General features: G+C 45.7%; 1 protein-coding gene and 1 pseudogene across 1 annotated transcript in view; both read left to right on the plus strand.

Moving 5' to 3' along the window:
• Window positions 1-21,612, plus strand: part of LOC126215316 (AF4/FMR2 family member lilli-like) — a 686,763-nt gene that overhangs the window by 618,781 nt on the left and 46,370 nt on the right. The gene's annotated exons all lie outside the window — the stretch shown is intronic.
• LOC126215593 (5S ribosomal RNA) lies at window positions 11,322-11,439 on the plus strand (annotated as a pseudogene).

Consider the following 21,612-nt stretch of genomic DNA (forward strand, 5'->3'; position numbering starts at 1 on the left):
GAAGAGGCCGCCAGCTTCGCCCTTTCAGAGGCGTTCATTCTCAGGTGCCACCCCATAACAGTCCACCCTTTGTGAAAGTCGCCCTTATCACCGGATTTCCCCCTTTTTCGGCCAGTTTCGTCGCTAGTGTGTTGCCCAATCGCTTCTACCCTGCTTACATACTGTCCATGCCCGCAGCGCCAGCAAGTGGCATTCAGTCTCTCTGAAGGCAGTGACTGTAACGTTTTGGCTCATCATTGCATTGGGCTGGTGCGTAAGTGCACAGTGCGTTTCCCCAAAGTTGAGACTTTAGCCATCAATAATACAGTGTGTTTGAAAAGGAACTCCCTGGTTTTAATGTGTCCTAGAATTTGTACAAAGTGACATACACTATTCTAGTTCATGGTGTTTGATTCATCAACTCTCCAAGTTTGGCTCCTCTGTAGTTGGCAGGCCTGCTTGACCTTGAGACGGCGCTAGTGCTGTTTTTTCTGTTCGCTCAATTCACTTCAGGCGTGCGTGCTGTGCAGTGACTTTCGGCACAGAATAGTTGATGATGTCAATTTTTTAAAAAAGATTCTCTTCTCTGATGAGGCTACATTTCATGTTAGTGGAACAGTTAATCGTCATAACTGGAGAATTGGGGGGGGGGGGGGGGGTGACTTTCGGCATCCACATGAAGTTATTTAGCACAACGTGACTCTCCGAAAGTTAATGTCTGGTTTGACTACGATGCCTTTCGTGACGGAGTCCTTGCATAAAAAGTTCTCGGTTTACTTGCCTCGTCAGATTTGGATAAAATCCCGAGCTTTCGATGACTACCTACGTCATCTTCTTCAGGGGTGAAACTGACTGCCGTGGACCGGTGAGGCCTCCGATTTTATAAGCAGTGGGCGGCTTCTCATTGGCTGGATGACGTCACGGTGAAAACGGCGCGTACGGAGGTGGCGGCCTCTATGTCCATAGATTTTGTTTGCGCGCTTTAGCCAGCGTTGTTTGCAGTGCCATCCATCGCAACAGGTGGAGGAATGTAAGAAGTATCCCTCTGCGCTCTTTCTCTATCAACTGCGCGTTTCCATGCATTGCTGAGTGCATACCCGGTCTCTGTTGAAATTGTTTCCACATAGTCTAATTTCAATTGCTTCCCTGATGACAGAGTCCCAATAGTTTGAAGCGTGAGCAAGTATTCTTGTTTCATCGAATAGAATCCTCTCTTTACTTAACAAACTGTGCTCAGCCACCGCTGATGTTTCTAGATACCAGTTCTCCAGGTGACGCTAGCGTTCCATACAGCGATCGGTAACAGTTCTTACACACTGGCCCACATAATTTTTGCCACACTCGCAAGGAACGCTGTAAATTCCCGGTACTCTCAGGCCGAGATTATCTATCACAGGTCACAACATTTCCTTAATCTTTCTGGGTGGCCGAAAAGCTTGTCTGATTCCTTACCGGCTCAGGACTCTACCGATCTTGCTGTTCGTTGCACCGCAGAATGGTAGCCGCGCGATGTGTTGGTCCTCTTGATCTGTTCCAACAACGTCCTTCATAGGTTTCTTCGCCAGAGTAGATCTGATATCACGATCAGAATATCCATTTTTTTCTAAATACCGTCGTCAGATGGTTAATCTCGGAGCCGAGATGATCCTTGTCCGAAATAGTCCTTGCTCTGTGTACCAAGGTATTCATCATAGCTCTCTTCTGAACTGGGTGGTGAAAACTACGTGCGTTTAGATATAAATCTGTATGCGTCGGTTTTCTGTACACAGAATGTCCGAGACGTCCATCTGATTTTCGGTCCACCAGCACATCTAAGATGGGTAACTTCCCATCCTTCTCTACCTCAAATGTAAATCTTATGTTCTGGTGTATACCATTCAAATGATCAACAAACTGCTGCAGTGCCTCGTTCCCATGTGGCCAGATTAAACATGTATCGTCAACATACCTGAAGAAGCAGGATGGACGTATGGGACCACTGTTCAACGCTCGTTTTCACCGTGACGTCATCCAGCCAATGAGAAGCCGTCCACTGCTTATAAAAGCGGAAGCCTCACCGGTCCACGACAGTCAGTTTCACCCCTGAAGAAGATGACGGATGTAGTCATCGAAAGCTTGGGATTTTACCCAAATTTGACGCGGCAAGTAAACCGTGAACTTTTTATGCAATGTCTGGTTTGATGGAAGCCGGCCGAAGTGGCCGTGCGGTTAAAGGCGCTGCAGTCTAAAACCGCAAGACCGCTACGGTCGCAGGTTCGAATCCTGCCTCGGGCATGGATGTTTGTGATGTCCTTAGGTTAGTTAGGTTTAACTAGTTCTAAGTTCTAGGGGACTAATGACCTCAGCAGTTGAGTCCCATAGTGCTCAGAGCCATTTCATTTGGTTTGATGGAAGGTCGTGTAATTGGTCCTTTCATTTTTGTAGAAAAAACAATAAATGGGGACGTTTACTGTGACATGTTGGCACAGTACGTCTTTTCCCAAATGGACGATATCGAGGAGCTTGTGTTTTTCCAACAAGATGGCGCCGCACCTCATTACGGTAATCATGTGCGTGCGGCTCTTAACTCTCGCTTTCCAGGAAGGTGGATGAGAGCAGGGCTGGCCCAATACCTTGGCCACCGTGAAGCCCAGACTTGACCCCAATGCACTTTTACTTTTGGGGTCACATAAAAAATGTTGCGTACAGCAAAAAGACCAGACACATCAACTATTTATGGGAAACAAACGTCGCGGTGGTTGGGACAGTTAAACCTGAAATGTTGGTGAATACATGGGGAGAAATGGAATATCGTCTCGACGTATGGAGGGCAACAAATGGATACCACGTTGACGTCTACTAACATTAAACAAAACTTGAAGGAATTCTCTTTCACGATATGTACTCATCGATGTAATTTCTCGTTAACTTCCCCATTAAACTGTACTTAAAACTAGGGAGTTCCTTTCCAAACAACCTGTATATTCTCCTTCACTATTTATAACAGTCAGCCAACAGTAACTTTTCGATCCCGCGACTGTAGAAATCACGTGGTTACGAGGCGAAAAACTTTTCGAGCCATTTTCGGAGCACATTTTCATGTGGAAAGGAAGTACCGTGAAGGCTGTTACATAGAGAACGGAAAAGATGAAAATCCGAGGGCGCAAGACCAGGTGAATAGGGTGGGTGCGGAATGACTTCCCAACCCGACTCCTGTGTACTATTTTTTGTCAGTCTAGGAAAATGCGCGTGGGCGTTACCTCAGTTCTTGACACTAGGTGTCAGCAGTGATGGTTAAACCTCGGGGAAGCAGTTTGTAGCAGAGCTCACAGTCACCGTTCCACCAGGTGCATTGCGTCATCTTTTGTGAGTGGGCGCAGGTCTTTGCAGGGGGACTTGCGGCTCTGTTTGGGCTCAACCATTCCTTTCTTTTCCTTGTGTTGATATAAATACACCATTTTTCGTCGCCAGTAAAGATACACGCTAGGAGTGGTCGGTGTTGTTTACGAGCCAATTGATGACACAGAGATGCACCCGATGATTTCTGCGATCTTGGCTCAGAGCATGGGATGTCGACACGTCCGAGTTTTGGACCTTCCCCATTGCTTGGAAGCGTCACACGATGGCGGAACGCTCGCAGTTCATCACATTTCCCACTCCTCGGGTGCACTGATGCGGATCATTGTGGATTAACACGTTTAACCAATCTTCGTCAAACCCTGAAGGTCTTCCTGAATGTGGACAGTTGCTAATGTCAAGAGATCCTACTTAAAAGGAGAAAACTATTTTCTTGTCGTGCTCTGTCCAATAGCATTATCCCCATACGCGGCGACAATATTTCTCGCTACCCCCGCTGCTGTCATCCGTCTAATAAACTCAAACAGAAGAACGTACCGGAAATATTCCGATTTCTGCTCTTGTGCAGTCCAGTTTCTATTGTCCGTAGCTCCACTCACTATCGCCAAATAGCAACATTGATCTGCAAATAAAAAATGACAATCGATGAAAATAAGCATAGCAATCGGAATACCAACATCCAAATCGAAATCGAGTCATTCACAATTCTGCTGCTCGGACCTTTGTTGACATCCTGCAGTACCACAATGTGTCAAATGCTTTCCGCAAATGTAAGAATATGGAATCTGCCTGTTGCTCCTCATCCATACTGTGCAGGATGTGCGAGAAAGGGACAAGCCAAATTCCTCATAAGCGATGGTTTCCAAGTCCCTTGCTGACTTCGGGACGGAAGCTTTTCCGTCTCAAGTGAATTCATTAAAGTCAGAATGTGTTCAAGATTTCTGCTGCAAACCGACGTTACGGATATTGATCTCCAATTTTACGGATCCAGAAGGCACGTAAGAGGTCATTTCCAAGGCTTCATCTAGTCTTGCCAACTTGTTTGGTTTCAACTCGTTCAGATACAACTTTAAACATAGCTATGTGAAGCTAGTAAAGACAGCCCACTGGTTGCAACGGATTTTGTAGTCGAATTGACCGTGGTTTCAACTCCTAAACTAAGGGAGTCTTCATCAGAATTTATATTACATACGTAAAACGTTGAGCATGGCAGCTCTGGTCATACAATTTTAACACCAAACAGGCCACGTCACATAATAAAACATCCTACCTAAAAGCTTTACTGTCACTTCTAGTCAAAAATTAAAGATTGCCGCTAAGGGCTGCTTGTGTATACTGAAACAGGTGGCATCAGACCTATGGAGAAGAAATAAAAATTTTGAGATTCGCTGGTGACATTGTAATTCTGTCAGAGACAGCAAAGGACTTGGAAGAGCAGTTGAACGGAATGGATAGTGTCTTGAAAGGAGGATATAAGATGAACATCAACAAAAGCAAAACGAGGATAATGGAATGTAGTCGAATTAAATCAGGTGATCCTGAGGGAATTAGATTAGGAAATGAGACACTTATAGTAGTAAAGGAGTTTTGCTATTTTGGGAACAAAATAACTGATGATGGTGGAAGTAGAGAGGACATAAAATGTAGAGTGGCAATGGCAAGGAAAGCGTTTCTGAAGAAGAGAAATTTGTTAACATCGAGTATAGATTTAAATGTCAGGAAGTCGTTTCTGAAAGTATTTGTATGGAGTGTAGCCATGTATGGAAGTGAGACATGGACGACAAATAGTTTGGACAAGAAGAGAATAGAAGCTTTCGAAATGTGGTGCTACAGAAGAATGCTGAAGATTAGATGGGTAGATCACATAACTAATCTACATCTACTACATCTACATCTATACTCCACGAGCCACCTTACGGTGTGTGGCGGAGGGTACTTATTGTACCACTATCTGATCCCCCTTCCCTGTTCCATTCACGAATTGTGCGTGGGAAGAACGACTGCTTGTAAGTCTCCGTATTTGCTCTAATTTCTCGGATCTTTTCGTTGTGATCATTACGCGAGATATATGTGGGCGGTAGTAATATGTTGCCCATCTCTTCCCGGAATGTGCTCTCTCGTAATTTCGATAATAAACCTCTCCGTATTGCGTAACGCCTTTCTTGAAGTGTCTGCCACTGGAGCTTGTTCAGCATCTCCGTAACGCTCTCGCGCTGACTAAATGTCCCCATGACGAATCGCGCTGCTTTTCGCTGGATCATGTCTATCTCTTCTATTAATCCAACCTGGTAAGGGTCCCATACTGATGAGCAATACTCAAGAATCGGACGAACAAGCGTTTTGTAAGCTACTTCTTTCGTCGATGAGTCACATTTTCTTAGAATTCTTCCTATGAATCTCAACCTGGCGCCTGCTTTTCCCACTATTTGTTTTATGTGATCATTCCACTTCAGATCGCTCCGGATAGTAACTCCTAAGTATTTTACGGTCGTTACCGCTTCCAATGATTTACCACCTATGGCATAATCGTACTGGAATGGATTTCTGCCCCTATGTATGCGCATTATATTACATTTATCTACATTTAGGGAAAGCTGCCAGCTGTCGCACCATTCATTAATCCTCTGCAGGTCTTCCTGGAGTACGTACGAGTCTTCTGATGTTGCTACTTTCTTGTAGACAACCGTGTCATCTGCAAATAGCCTCACGGAGCTACCGATGTTGTCAACTAAGTCATTTATGTATATTGTAAACAATAAAGGTCCTATCACGCTTCCTTGCGGTACTCCCGAAATTACCTCTACATCTGCAGATTTTGAACCGTTAAGAATGACATGTTGTGTTCTTTCTTCTAGGAAATCCTGAATCCAATCACAAACCTGGTCCGATATTCCGTAAGCACGTATTTTTTTCACTAAACGTAAGTGCGGAACCGTATCAAATGCCTTCCTGAAGTCCAGGAATACGGCATCAATCTGCTCGCCAGTGTCTACGGCACTGTGAATTTCTTGGGCAAATAGGGCGAGCTGGGTTTCACATGATCTCTGTTTGCGGAATCCATGTTGGTTATGATGAAGGAGATTTGTATTATCTAAGAACGTCATAATACGAGAACACAAAACATGTTCCATTATTCTACAACAGATTGACGTAAGTGAAATAGGCCTATAATTATTCGCATCTGATTTATGACCCTTCTTGAAAATGGGAACGACCTGTGCTTTCTTCCAGTCGCTAGGTACTTTACGTTCTTCCAGAGATCTACGATAAATTGCTGATAGAAAGGGGGCAAGTTCTTTAGCATAATCAGTGTAGAATCTTAAGGGTATCTCGTCTGGTCCGGATGCTTTTCCGCTACTAAGTGATAGCAGTTGTTTTTCAATTCCGATATCGTTTATTTCAATATTTTCCATTTTGGCGTCCGTGCGACGGCTGAAGTCAGGGACCGTGTTACGATTTTCCGCAGTGAAACAGTTTCGGAACACTGAATTCAGTATTTCTGCCTTTCTTCGGTCGTCCTCTGTTTCGGTGCCATCGTGGTCAACGAGTGACTGAATAGGGGATTTAGATCCGCTTACCGATTTTACATATGACCAAAACTTTTTAGGGTTCTTGTTTAGATTGTTTGCCAATGTTTTATGTTCGAATTCGTTGAATGCTTCTCTCATTGCTCTCTTTACGCTCTTTTTCGCTTCGTTCAGCTTTTCCTTATCAGCTATGATTCGACTACTCTTAAACCTATGGTGAAGCTTTCTTTGTTTCCGTAGTACCTTTCGTACATGATTGTTATACCACGGTGGATCTTTCCCCTCGCTTTGGACCTTAGTCGGTACGAACTTATCTAAGGCGTATTGAATAGGATTGTGGAGAAGAGAAGTTCGTGGCACAACTTGACAAGAAGAAGGGACCGGTTGGTAGGACATGTTATCAGGCATTAAGGGATCACGAATTTAGTATTGGAGGGCAGCGTGGAGGGTAAAAATCGTAGAAGGAGACCAGGAGATGAATACACTAAGCAAATTGAGAAGCATGCAGTAGGTACTGGGAGATGAAGCAGCTTGCACAGAATAGAGTAGCATGGAGAGCTGCATCAGACCAGCCTCAGGACTGAAGACCACAACAGCATCAAACTTTTCTGCACCAGTGATGTGTGTTTGTGTGTCCTCGATATAGGAGTTCGTGCTGTAGTGAGATGATGATGTGTATACGATCCTCCAGGAGAATGGTTTGTTAAGGGCGAGAGTTAAAACATCAAGCTTTCCTTTTGCTGTCTACTCTTGCGGCACCATATTGGTGTACCATAGAAAAATACACCTGGTCCGTAGCGCAGTATTGCCGTACATTGCACTCATATTGCAGCACTCTTGAAGGCAACACTACTGTGGCCACACACCACCACAGAATTTAGCCCATATAGATACAGCTTCCATAAGAGTGTGTGAGGTACTGAGTGGAATGCTTTGTTCTGTGAGGTAGGTCGGGTGTCGGCTTCCGGCTCTATAGGGGAGGGGAGCAGGCTCCAGGCTGCGGGCTGCGAGCTCAACCTGGCGCCGATTGCCGCCGCCTGGAAGAGCCGAGGCGTCTGTGGGGCTGTGGAGCGGCGCGGTATTGATCTGGCCAGGGAGAGGGGGAGGGAGGGAGGGAGGGAGGGAGGGAGGGAGGGAGGGAGGGAGGGAGGAGGCACCCCGTCCCTCAAGTTGCGAGCTAAGGAGCGGCAGCCGGCCCGGGGCGGCCCGTTACCGGCACGACCAAGTTGTGGCGGGGGAGCGGAGGGGAGGCGGCTGCGGCTGATTTGATTAGCCGCTCGCGCCTACGCGGGGCTCAAGTTTCCCCGTCCCGCCATCCCGCAGTTCCGCCGCACCAGAGACACACAGTGGCCGCTCTGCTCTGCTAGGCGCGCCGCTCCAGCTGCAGGCAGTTCTCGCCCCAGTTAAGCTGTTGCTGCGGGCTTCTCGCTGCCTTCGCGACTGACCGGCGTTTGAGAACACAAGCGGAGCGAGTGCGAGTCTAGTGTTGAGGGTTGCATACGATATAAATCAAGGCGCCGCCGTTTCGTCGGTGCTCCGCCTGTTTCCTTCCTCCTCACAGTAGTTCAGCGGGTATGACGGGTCTGTGAACGGTGGTGCTTAGGTCACATCTTACTCCTTGAGTCGTTCCCTCTCACACATGAGTGTAAACCCGCGATGTAGCACAGATATACATGTTCATATACAGGGTGGTCCATTGATCGTGACCGGGCCAAATATCTCACGAAATAATCGTCAAACGAAAAAACTACAAAGAACGAAACTCGTCTAGCTTGAAGGGGGAAACAAGATGGCGCTATGGTTGGCCCGCTACATGGCACTGCCACAGGTTAAACGGATGTCAACTGCGTTTTTTTTTTAATAGGAACCCCCATTTTTTATTATCTATTCGTGAAGTACGTAAAGAACCACGAATGTTATAGTTGGACCACTTTTTTCGCTTTGTGATATATGGCGCTGTAATAGTCACAAACATGTGGCTCAATTTTAGACGAACAGTTGGTAACAAGTAGGTTTTTTAAATTAAAATACAGGACGTAGGTACGTTTGAACATTTCATTTTAGTTGTTACAAAGTGATACATGTACCTTTGTGAACTTATCATTTCTGAGAACGCATGCTGTTACAGCGTAATTACCAGTAAATACCACGTTAATGCAATAAATGCTCCAAATGATGTCCGTCAACCTCAATGCATTTGGCCTTCCGTAATGTTCTCACGTGCATTGACAATGCGCTGACCTATGTTGTCAGCCGCCATCGGTGGATCACGATAGCAAATATTCTTCAACTTTCGCCACAGAAAGAAATCCGGGGACGTCAGATCCAGTGAACGTGCGGACCACGGTATGGTGCTCCGACGACCAATCCACCTGTCATGAAATATGCTATTCAGTACCGCTTTAACCGCACGCGAGCTATGTGCCGAACATCCATCATGTTGGAAGTACATCGCCATTCTGTCATGCAGCAAAACATCTTCTAGTAAAATCGGTAGAACATTACGTAGAAAATAAGGTACATTGCACCATTTAGATTGCCCTCGATAAAATGGGGGCCAATTATCCTTCCTCCCCTAATGCCGCACCATACATTAACCCGTCAAGGTCGCTGATGTTCCACTTGTCGTAGCCATTGTGGATTTTCCGTTGCCCAATAGTGCAAAAAAATGGTTCAAATGACTCTGAACACTACGCAATTTAACTTCTGAGGTCATCATTCGCCTAGAACTTAGAACTAATTAAACCTAACTAACCTAAGGACGTCACACACATCCATGCCCGAGGCAGGATTCGAACCTGCGATCGTAGCGGCCGCTCGGTTCCAGACTGTAGCGCCTAGAACCGCATGGCCACTCCGGCTGGCCCAATAGTGCATATTATGCCAGTTTACGTTATCGCTGTTGGTGAATGACGCTTCGTCGCTAAATAGTACGCGTGCAAAAAATCTGTCATCGTCCTGTAATTACTCTTGTGCCCAGTGGCAGAACTGTACACGACGTTCAAAGTTGTCACCATGCAATTCCTGGTGCGTAGAAATATGGCCCGAGTGCAATCGATGTTGATGTAGCATTCTCAACACCGACGTTTTTGAGATTCCAGATTCTCGCGCAATTTGTCTGCTACAGATGTGCGGATTAGCCGCGACAGCAGTTAAAACACCTACTTGAGCAGCATCATTTGTTACAGGTCGTGGTTGGCGTTTCACATGTGGTTGAACACTTCCTGTTTCCTTAAATGACATAATTATACGGCGAACGATCCGTACACTTGGACGATGTCGTCCAGGATACCGAACAGCATACATAGCACACGCGCGTTGGTCATTTTGATCACAATAGCCATACATCAACGCGATGTCGACCTTTTCCGCAGTTGGTAAACGGTGCATTGTAACACGGGTAATGTATCAGGAAGCAAATACCGTCCGCACTGGCGGAATGTTACGTGATACCACGTACTTATACGTTTGTGACTGTTACAGCGCCATCTATCACAAAGCGAAAAAAGTGGTCCAACTAAAACATTCATATTTCTTTACGTACTACACGAATATGTAATAAAAAATGGGGGTTCCTGTTTTAAAAAAAACGCAGTTTATATCCGTTTGACCTCTGTCAGCGCCATCTAGTGGGCCAACCATAGCGCCATTTGGTTTCCCCCTTCAAGCTTGACGAATTTCGTTGTTTGTACTTTTTTCGTTTGATGCTTATTTCGTGAGATATTTGGCCCGGTCACTATCAATGGACCACCCTGTACATCTTTACATACATACATAAATTTCTACATACACATACATACCTTACAAACGCACTGAAGAGTCAAAGAAACTGGTACACCTCCCTTATATCGTGTAGGGCACGCAGAAGTGCCGCAACACGATGTGGCATGGACTGGACTAATGTCTGAAGCGGTGCTCGAGGGAACTGACGCCATGAATCCTGCAGAGCTGTCCATAAATCAGTAAGAGTACGAGGTGGTGGAGATCTCTTCCAAAAAGCACATCGCAATGCATCCCATATATGCTCAATAATGTTCATGTTGGCCAGCGGAAGCGTATAAAGTCACAAGAGTGTCCCTGGAGACATTCTGTAGCAATTTTGAACGTTTGGCGTGTCGCATTGTCCTTCTGGAATTGCCCAAGTTGGTCGGAAAGCACAATGGAATGGATGTAGGTGATGAGACAAGATGTTTACGTACGTATCACCTGTCAGAGTCGTATCTAGACCTATCAGGGGTTCCATATCACTCCAACTGCACACACACCCACACCATTACAGAGCCTCCACTAACCTGAACAGTCCCCTGCTGATACGCAGCGTCTATGGATTCATGAAGTTCTCGCCATACCCGTACGCGTCCATTTGCTCGATACTATTTGAAACGACGCTCGTCCCACCAGGCAACATGTTTCAAGTCATCAACAACCCTCGCCCAGGCGAGGAGTAAATCTGTGTGTCGTGCTGTCATCAAGGATAACGGCAACGGCCTTGCCGCAGTGGATACACCGGTTCCCGCCAGATCACCAAAGTTAAGCGCTGTCGGGCGTGGCCGGCACTTGGATGGGTGACCATCTGGGCCGCCATGCGCTGTTGCCATTTTTCGGGGTGCACTCAGCCTCGTGATGCCAACTAGGGAGCTACTCGACCGAGTAGTAGCGGCTCCGGTCAAAGAAAACCATCATAACGACCGGGAGAGCGGTGTTCTGACCACACGCCCCTCCTATCCGCATCCTCCACTGAGGATGACACTGCGGTCGGATGGTACCGATGGGCCACTTGTGGCCTGAAGACGAAGTGCTCTCAGTCATCAGGGATACACGAGTGGGTCTTGGGTTCCGAATGCCCACATCCATTACGTTTCGTTCAATGGTTTACACTCTGACACTTGTTGACGGCACAGCACTAAAATCTGGAGCATTTTCCAAAATCTTTGAACGATTCTCTCCAGTCTTCGTCGATCCCGTTCTTGCAGCATCTTTTTTCGGTCGCAGCAATGTCCGAGATTTGATGTTTTACCAGATTCCTGCTACTCACAGTACACTCGTGAAATGGTTAAACGGAAAAATTCCCACATCATCGCTACCTTGGAGATGCTGTGTCCCATCGCTCGTGCGCCGACTACAACACCACGCTCAAACTCACTTAAATAATGATAACTTGCCGTTGTAGCAGCAGTAACCTATCTAACAACTCCGCCAGACACTTGTTGTCTTATATATGGGTTGCCGAAAGCAGTGCCGTATTCTGCTGTTCACATATCCCTGTACTCGAATACGCATCCGTATACCAGTTTCTTTGGTGCTTCAGTGTACACACATATGAGAGGATTGAGAGAAAAGTAATGAGGCCGATTTTTTATCTACCAAAGATTTTGGTTTTTTCAAACGACAATGTTGCCCCCCTTTCAAAGGAGTTCCCTTCAGCAGCTGTACACCGCCCGATTTGTTGCTCCCAGTCTTGGTAGCAGCGATGATAGACTTGTAAGACATTTTTCATTTTTGGTAAAAGAAAAAAGTAACATAGACTCAGATCAGGTGACTAGGGGGCAGGGGTTGTGGGAACAGGAATGCCTTTTGGGGTCAAAAATCCATTGTTGGAGGTGGCCATTTGACATGAGGCGTTGTCTTGACGCAGCATCCAATTGTCTGTAGTATCCGGTCTCCCTCGATTCATTCTTTTTCTGAGCCTTTCAAAGACGTCTTTGTGAAACACTCGGTTGACAGCTTGTACTGGGGGTAGAAATTCTTTCTGCATGACACTCCTCCTATCAAAAAAGCAAATCAGCATTCTTATGATCGAGTTCCTCAATCGAGCTTTTTTTTTTTTTTTTGGTCGAGGAGATGTGTCAGTGTGTCACTCCTTACTTTGCCGCTTAGTCTCAGGATCGTACTAAAAAACAAACCCAGGATTCGTCAACTGTCATCACTTCATTGAACCATTCGTGGTCATTGGCAAACCCGTGAACAAAATCAATGCAGACGTTTCTTAGATTGCTCTACTGCTCATTTAAGGTTTTCCAGCATCAGCCTTTCACATATCCAAATCTTCGGACAAAATTTAATGTTCAATAAAAGTGTTTAACATGTCACCCATCACGCTTATTGTTAGAAGTCGGTGTGGTCTCACAAGAGCACGCACGAGTTCGACGTTTTCATAGGTTGTAGAAGTTCAAGGTCTCCCTTAGCTAGTTTCATCTTCAACGTGTTGTCGGCCTTCCAAGAAATGACTTGGGCCAGCGAAAAACTTATGATCTTGATAAGTAAAGTTTCCCATAGGCATGTTTCAACTTTTCAAACGCCACCCACGCAGATTCCCCAAGTTTAAGAGAAAACTTGATTTCATAACGTTGCTGTAAATTGCGCTGTTCCATTTTCATAACACATAACTTCACTGACGCCGCTCTCAAACATTACGTGAGAGCTGTACAGAGTAGAACCTCGGACTGAGTATCTGGAAGGGATGAACACTCTGGTCTGGTCTACACAAGTAGAACGACAGCATTGCAGATCGCTCGCAGTGTTGTCATCTCATTACTTTTCTCACACAAGTTATATACATAAACACGCATCAAAAAACGTTTTGCATCACCCCGGTTCCCAGAACTCCTGAAGATAGACGTTGATATTGTATCACAGACACAGTCCCTTTCACTGTTCAGAGATATCAGCGAACCCACCTAAAGGTGTAATAACCTTGCATGAGCAGCGCCTATTAGACGGAGGGAGTCCAACAGCCGATCAGTTGCAGTCATTCCACCAGGAAGGAGGTACACGGCTCGTGTTGTCTGTAGTTCAATCATGCCTATACGGTCAATACTGCGGAGCCATTGCGTCCCTTTGTGCCACGAAGGGCTCTCAACAAGGGAAATGTCCAGGTGTCTCGGAGTGGACCAAAGCAATGTTGTTCTGACACGGAGGAGATACAGAGAGACACGAACTGTCGATGACATGCCTCGCTGAGGCCGTCCAAGGGCTACTACTACAGTGGATGACCGCTACCTACGGATTATAGCTCGGAGGAACCCTGACAGCAATTGCACCATGTTGAATAATGATTTTCGTGCACCCACACGACGTCGTGTGCGCAATAGGCTGCATGATGCGCAACTTCACTCCCGATATCCATGGCGAGGTCCATCTTTGCAACCACGACATCATGCAGCGCGGTACAGATGGGCCCAACAACAAGCCGAATGCACCGCTCAGGATTGGCATCACGTTATCTTACCCGATCAGTGTCGCATATGCCTTCAACCTGACAATCGTCGGGGACGTGTTTGGAGGCAACCCGGTCAGGCTGAGCGCCTTAGACACACTGTCCAGCGAGTGCAGCAAGGTGGAGGTTCCCTCCTGGTTTTGGGAGGCATTGTGTGGGGCCGACGTACGCCGCTGGTGGTCATGGAAGGTGCCGTCACGGCTGTACGATACGTGAATGCCATCCTCCGACCGATAGTGCAACCATATCGGCAGCATATTGGCGAGGCATTCGTCTTCATGGACGATAATTCGAGCCCCCATCGTGCACATCTTGTGAATGACTTCCTTCAGGATAACGGCATCGCTACATCGCTAGACTAGATCGCCAGCATGTTCTCCAGACATGAACCCTATCGAAGATGCCTAGGATAGATTGAAAAGGACTGTTTAAAGAGGACGTGACCCACCAACCACTATGAGGGATCTACGCCGAATCGCTGTTGAGGAGTGGGACAATCTGGACTAACAGTTCCTTGATGGACTTGTGGATAGTATGCCCCGCCATGCGTCAGTGCAAGAGGTACCGGTGTGTACAGCAATCTGGACCACCACCTCTGAAGGTCAAGCTGTATGGTGGTACAACATGTAATGTGTGGTTTTCATGAGCAATAAAAAGGGTGGAAATGATGTTAATCTTGATCTCTATTCCAATTTTCTGTACATGTTCCGGATCTCTCGGAACCGAGGTGATGGAAAACATTTTTTGATGTGTGTTAGTACAGACATGTAACACATATATATATATGAGGGCAGGTTGATGAGTCTGCTAAAACAAACAAGAAAACATATTTGTTTCGTAGACAGTTCACCTAACTTCTCGACATTGTCTCCTTTGACGCATAGACACGTGGTCCAGTGATCTTCCAACTTTTTCGTCCCAATCACAAGAATAGGGCCTGTCAGATTGCAAAATACTCGGTGACTGCAAGTATCACTTCCTCATATGATCAAATTCCTTGTCAGCAAGCGAAAGTTTCACGGTAGGGAAGAAAAAGAAGTGTCTTCGGGCAATGTCTGGTGAATAGGGTGGATGACGAACCAATTCGAAGCCCTGTTCATTCATTTTCGCCATTCTCTGTGCGAGATATTATGCACTCACTCAGTTGAGATGCCTACGGTCTCAGAAATCTCACGATTTTTTATTCGCCGTTGCCATATCACGGATTGAGTCAATGGTTTCGTTCGTGAAGACCTCAATTTTACGGCCACAGGGCGCTTCATCTTCGCTGCTTGTGTGACAAACCAGTAGTAAATCATCAATGACGGTGCAGAATCTCTCTGAACTTCATCCAGTTCTCTCTTCATCTGTGTGGGAGTCCAACTCCTCAAAACTAGGTTTTGTCCATTTTCAATCGCAGTTGACATACAGACCAATTCAGACAGCTCTCAACAATGAACTATATGATGTAAATTGTTGAAATTCTTCACACGATCCTTGGAATAATCAAACTTGCTAACACACAGGCGCAACAAAATTTCCCATCCTTTTATGGAAATTTACCGCACTTGTCAAACCATCCTTGTACATTCGCATACATACACTACTGGTCATTAAAATTGCTACACCAAGAAGAAATGGAGATGATAAACGGGTATTCATTGGACAAATACATTATACTCGAACTGACATGTGATTACATTTTCACGCAGTTTTGGTGCATAGATCCTGAGAAATCAGTACCCAGAACAACCACCTCTGGCCGTAATAACGGCCTTGATACGCCTGGGTATTGAGTCAAACAGAGCTTGGATGGCGTGTACAGGTATAGCTGCCCATGCAGCTTCAACACCATACCACAGTTCATCAAGAGTAGTGACTGGCGTATTGTGACGAGCCAGTTGCTCGGACACCATTGACATGACGTTTTCAATTGGTGAGAGATCTGGAGAATGTGCTGGCCAGGGCAGCAGTCGAACATTTTCTGTATCCAGAAAGACCCGTACAGGACCTGCAACATGCGGCCGTGCATTATCCTGCTGAAATGTAACGTCCACTGTTCAAAGTGCCGCCAATGCGAACAAGAGGTGACCGAGGCGTGTAACCAATGGCACCCCATACCATCGCCCCGGGTGATACGCCAGTATGGCAATGACGAATACACGCTTCCAATGTGCGTTCACCGCGATGTCGCCAAACACTGATGCGACCATCCTGATGCTGTAAACAGAACCTAGATTCATCCGAAAAAATGACGTTTTCCCATTCGTGCACCCAGGTTCGTCATTGAGTACATCATCGCAGGCGTTCCTGTCTCTGATGCAGCGTCAAGGGTAACAGCAGCCATGATCTCCGAGCTGATAGTCCATGCTGCTGCAAACGTGGTCGAACTGTTCGTGCACATAGTTGTTGTCTTGCAAACGTCCCTATCTCTTGACACAGGGATCGAGACGTGGCTGCACGATCCGTTACAGCCATGCGTATAAGATGCCTGTCATCTCGACTGCTAGTGATACGAGGCCGTTGGGATGCAGCACAGCGTTCCGTATTACCCTCCTGAGCCCACCGATTCCATATTCTTCTAACAGTCATTGGATCTCGACCGACGCGAGCAGGAATGTCGCGATACGATAAACCGTAATCGCGATAGGCTACAATCCGACCTTTATCAAAGTCGGAAACGTGACGGTACGCATTTTTCCTCCTTACACGGGGCATGACAATAACGTTTGACCAGGCAACGCCGGTCAATTGCTGTTTGTGTATGTGAAATCGGTTGGAAACTTTCCTCATGTCAGCACCTTGTAGGTGTCGCCACCGGCGCCAACCTTGTGTGAATGCTCTGAAAAGCTAATCATTTGCATATCACAGCATCTTCTTCCTGTCGGTTAAATTTCGGGTCTTTAGTACGTCATCTTCGTGGTGTAGCAATTTTAATGGCCAGTAGTGTAGTTACATAATATACACATACATATAAACACATTTATACGTACTTACATGTTCACATATATATATATATATATATATATATATATATATATATATAGGGTGTTTATTTTGACTGAATACATTGAAATATCTCGAAAAACTACACATCATATCAAAATCCAGTGACATTACACTCGACCCACATCCCACTCCGTGCGTGGGCGGCGGGGGAGGTGGGGGGGGGGGGGCGGAGGGGACACCTTTGAAATCTTCAATGTGAGCCACTGTTTTGTATCGCAGATTTAAGATCCTATGGGAAAATCTACATACGTTTTGTGTGAAGGTTTCGCCACATATGGTGCTGTAATCAGAGGAACAAAAATACAGAAATGGGTACCCGTGGCATGTGGGAGCCCATCTCCATGCAGCGAGAGTAGGACAGGCCAGTACTTCGTAACTTCTAATTCGCAACGTTGTATTCCTCTGATGTATGGGGCAGGGGAGTAGTTACGCACCACTGTGGCCGTGGCTCGAGGCAAATGCTACTCTACGTTTCCAATTATATTAAGTATTCAAACGTAGTACCACCATTTTCAATACACTTAGTGATTCGCTTTTCAGATGACCATACACAGGACAGAAGTATATCTTCAGGAAGGTCAGCACAGGCGTTTCCGATGCTGTTGACCACGTCTGCACGGCCTGTTGGCACTCCTTATCTTTCAGATGTCCCCACAGAAAGAAATCCGACATCAAATCCACGACCTAATGAGCCATTTAATAGGGCCACCTCTTCAGATCCACCGACCAGTATAAACGCTGTCTAATACCTCCTGTGCTTCAGTTGGGTAACGCGCTGGGCAACCGTCGTGCTGAAACCACATATGTTGTCGGACGTTCAGGACATCATCCTGCAGTAGCGCCGGTACTTCCTGTTCCAAATACGTTCGGTATTTGCGTTCATTCACGTGCCGCCGATAAAGTAGGTGTCAATGAATTTTTTCTGCACGATGCCACAACAACCGAGCAAGGACCTTGATAGTCAAGTTGCCGTAACCACTGGTGACTGCCTACACTCCAGTAATGCATGTTACGCCAGTTAACTCCATCGCGGTTTGTGAAAGTAGACTCACTGGAAAATAGTACCTCAACAAATAATATGGGGGTAGTCTGCATTTGTTGACGTGCCTGTTCATAAAACACTACTCTGATATGGAAACCGGCGCCATGAAGTTGTTCATGCAGTGTCACGTGGTACGGATGATACTCATGGCGATGCAGTATTGTGACGTCACTACCTAAAGACATACCAGACTCGGGGTGTAATTGCCGCGCGCTTATGCGTCGGTTGCGGTGCACTGCCACTAGTACAGATATCCATTACCTTCTGCTGCAACACGTTTGCTTCGTTTCCTTTTGCCGGTCGGTACGCTGCCATCAGACATAAAGCGTTCACAACTTGTGAAAGAGCCAACGAAGCGAGCTTTCTCTATAAATGCTCGACATTTCTCCTACATTCTCTTTCAACTAGGATCATTCCAGTTTTTTCTTCTGTGGTTGCAATATTCATCGTCCACTTGCACGTCTGTTCTCCAAATGACTGGTAGCGGTGCAGGCAATAAACACTGCGCAAGTATTGTAGCGTTCATAGCCGCTGTATGTTGTGCGACTGCACGATACCTGAGCTCCGGTCGCAATGTATTGCCTGTGATGATACGTCGTAGTTCACTACACGGCCGCGACGGCACGTAGAGTAGTCCCTTGTTCAATGTGCTGGAGGAATACAACGTTGTCAATGGATTTCCAGTTAGAAATTATGAAATACTGACCCGTCCTACCCTCGCTGCATGGAGGTGGGGTCACACACGCCACTGAGTAGCATATCGTAAATTAAGATTCTGTGCCAGTTTCCGTTCTTCCAATTTGTCGCGAAGCAAAGAAAATGATTCACACATATGTAGATTTTGCATCGTAATCTGCAATAAAAATGGGGTTTTCCATTGAAGATTTGAAATTTGCCTCCCACCACCCAAGTACGGGGTGGGGTAGCAGCTTGAATGTGGTATCGCTGGATGCTCCCCTTTGATACAAAAGAAGCAGTACTATAACTTTTTTGATCTGACGTGTAGTTCTCGAGATATTTCGATGTGTTCAGTTAAAATGAACACCCTTTATGTACACATACATTCATATATGTACATCGATACCTATGTATACACACGGGCGTCCAAAATTAAAGCAACAAACGGAAATTTTGCAAGGCTGCGTTTATTTCTCCACGAAACATAAAAAGGTGATAGTAAAGTAGAAACAATGTAAAGAATACAGAACATAAATAACTGCTATATGCATACCGACGGACAAAAATGTTCTTCGTTTTTTTTCCCCAGCTTAACAGGTTTGCACACACATTCAGACAACTGGTCAACATGCTCACTATGAGGTGTGACCACTTCTGGCTGCAACACAGGCCCGAGAACGAGGGGGCATGCTGTTCACACCTGCACATAAGTCTTGGAGAATGGTTGGTGGATGCTGACATGACGCAACCTGTGCCCCTAGTGCATCCCAGACATGCTCTATGGGATTCAAATCGGGAGAGCGAGCATGCCACGCCACGCTATACATGCAACATATCCCTGTTTCCAAGAAAACATCAACCACCCATCCTGTACGAGCTCGAGCATCATCATCCATCAGTAAGAAGTCTGAGTTCACACCGTCTCGCAACAACCACACATGAGGTCCCAAGATCTCATCACGATATCGACAGCAGTTAAACCTTGCTGAGTCACCCATACTATTTCATGAAGAGGTGTTACGAGTGGTCCACATAATCCCTTTGCTCACACCATTGGGGATCCTCCTCCATATCGGTCCCTTTCCACACACTACATAGGTACCAATTTGTTAAAAGAACATTGGTCCCCTCTCAGACGTCCAGGTGCTATGTTGACGACTCCACCCTAGACGTTCCCTTCTGTGAAGACGCATCAGAGGTGCAGCAGGTCTCTCACAATAAAGGCCTTCTGTCAGCGTTTGTCTCGATATAACAAGTCCAGTGGATGCTGCGAGGTCAAATCCCAGTTACCGTGCAGTACTAAGGCAGTACCCTCGCGCCGTTACACCTAAATAACACTCCTCTCTTTCTGATATTACACATGCGCGGCCCTGCCCTGGTCTTTGGGATAATGTTTCAGTCTCCATAAATTGTCGCCACATCCGAGAAACAACAGAACAGTTCTCATAAAGGCATTGGGACACATCCGTTTGCGACTGTTCTGCCTCCATTCTTCTTATGGTCATCCGCCGCTGAGTGTCTGGTAAAGCGTCTTCTTTGTGCCATACCATACAGACTGTGGGTGTGGGGCTGCCTGGCACACACGATCCCGTTTCATAGGCGCCCTGACATCATCATTGGCGTGGTTGACCATTGACCGGAATGCCACCTTCTGTGCAGAACACGATTGTAGAAACATCTGTAGACAGTTTGTACAAGTATACCGTGAATTAGACACAACATGGAGCAAAAGCGGTTTGCTCTTTTAATTTTGGTCACCAGTGCACATGCATCTACAAACACACACACACACACACACACACACACACACACACATGTATACTTACGTATATAAAACATTCACTGATAACACGTCATTCAGTGCATTGGTAATTGGTAAACAGTAATCATCATACCCACCAGCTTTGTATGTAGTGGAAACGTGAAGACTCTTCAGTTATACTTGCAATCTCGTGAACTCGCTGTCCATTTGTACACGACAACAGGCTCAAGTAACGAGTTTTCACTTAAATGGGCAGTGTGAATAATAACAACAAATTAAAACTTACCATAAGGACAAGGAAAATGGAAATGTAGTTAGTGGTGTACTTTTTTCCTTTCTTCAGTTGGGGGAGGGGGAGGGCTGTCAGTCAGAAAAGGTTTCGAAAAAGATTTCACGTTATGTGTTAAGTTTGTTGGAGATCATTAAGTGTTCTCACTCTCAAATACTGGATGAATATATTTTGTTCAATTTGCACACTGTGAGTTAACCAGCCTCATGACATATATACACACATTTTCTAAATACCTCACTTATTGTGTTGAACCTTTAACATAAAATTATATTTCTTAATAAGTAGATAATATGGAATATTGAAAATCAAATTTTTTTGTCCCTAGCAGCTGTTAGGCAACATACAGCTGAAACCAGATTACTGTACCCCATGTCAGTCACTTGGTAATGTATTACATCATCTGTACAGTTTCCAATGACACTGAAGGCAAGTAGGATTCAGTGCATAAAAATAGAATTCGGGGATCCTCACAGATTGCTGGTTCTGTTTGCAAGCAAATCATGTTTATCATTATTGACTGAACTAAAAATACACGAAAACGAATTACGAAAAAAATCTCAAAAATCAAAGCTGAACAGTGTGTGGTTCATATGTATACCGAAAGACTGCATTTTAATCTTGGACTAAAAACCTGGCTTTGGATTTTTACAGTGAAATGTACCTTCGTGAATCAATGCATATTAACTAAAGCATCGTCTTTTGGGTATCGAGAGTTTCCATCTTGTACATAGACTGTGGTACTTCAGGAAGCATTTCAACGAAACTGTCAGAAAAATGGTGGGTAGCGTTCTC

The sequence above is a fragment of the Schistocerca nitens genome, chromosome 12 (assembly GCF_023898315.1).
Source record: "Schistocerca nitens isolate TAMUIC-IGC-003100 chromosome 12, iqSchNite1.1, whole genome shotgun sequence".
NCBI lineage: Eukaryota > Metazoa > Arthropoda > Insecta > Orthoptera > Acrididae > Schistocerca > Schistocerca nitens.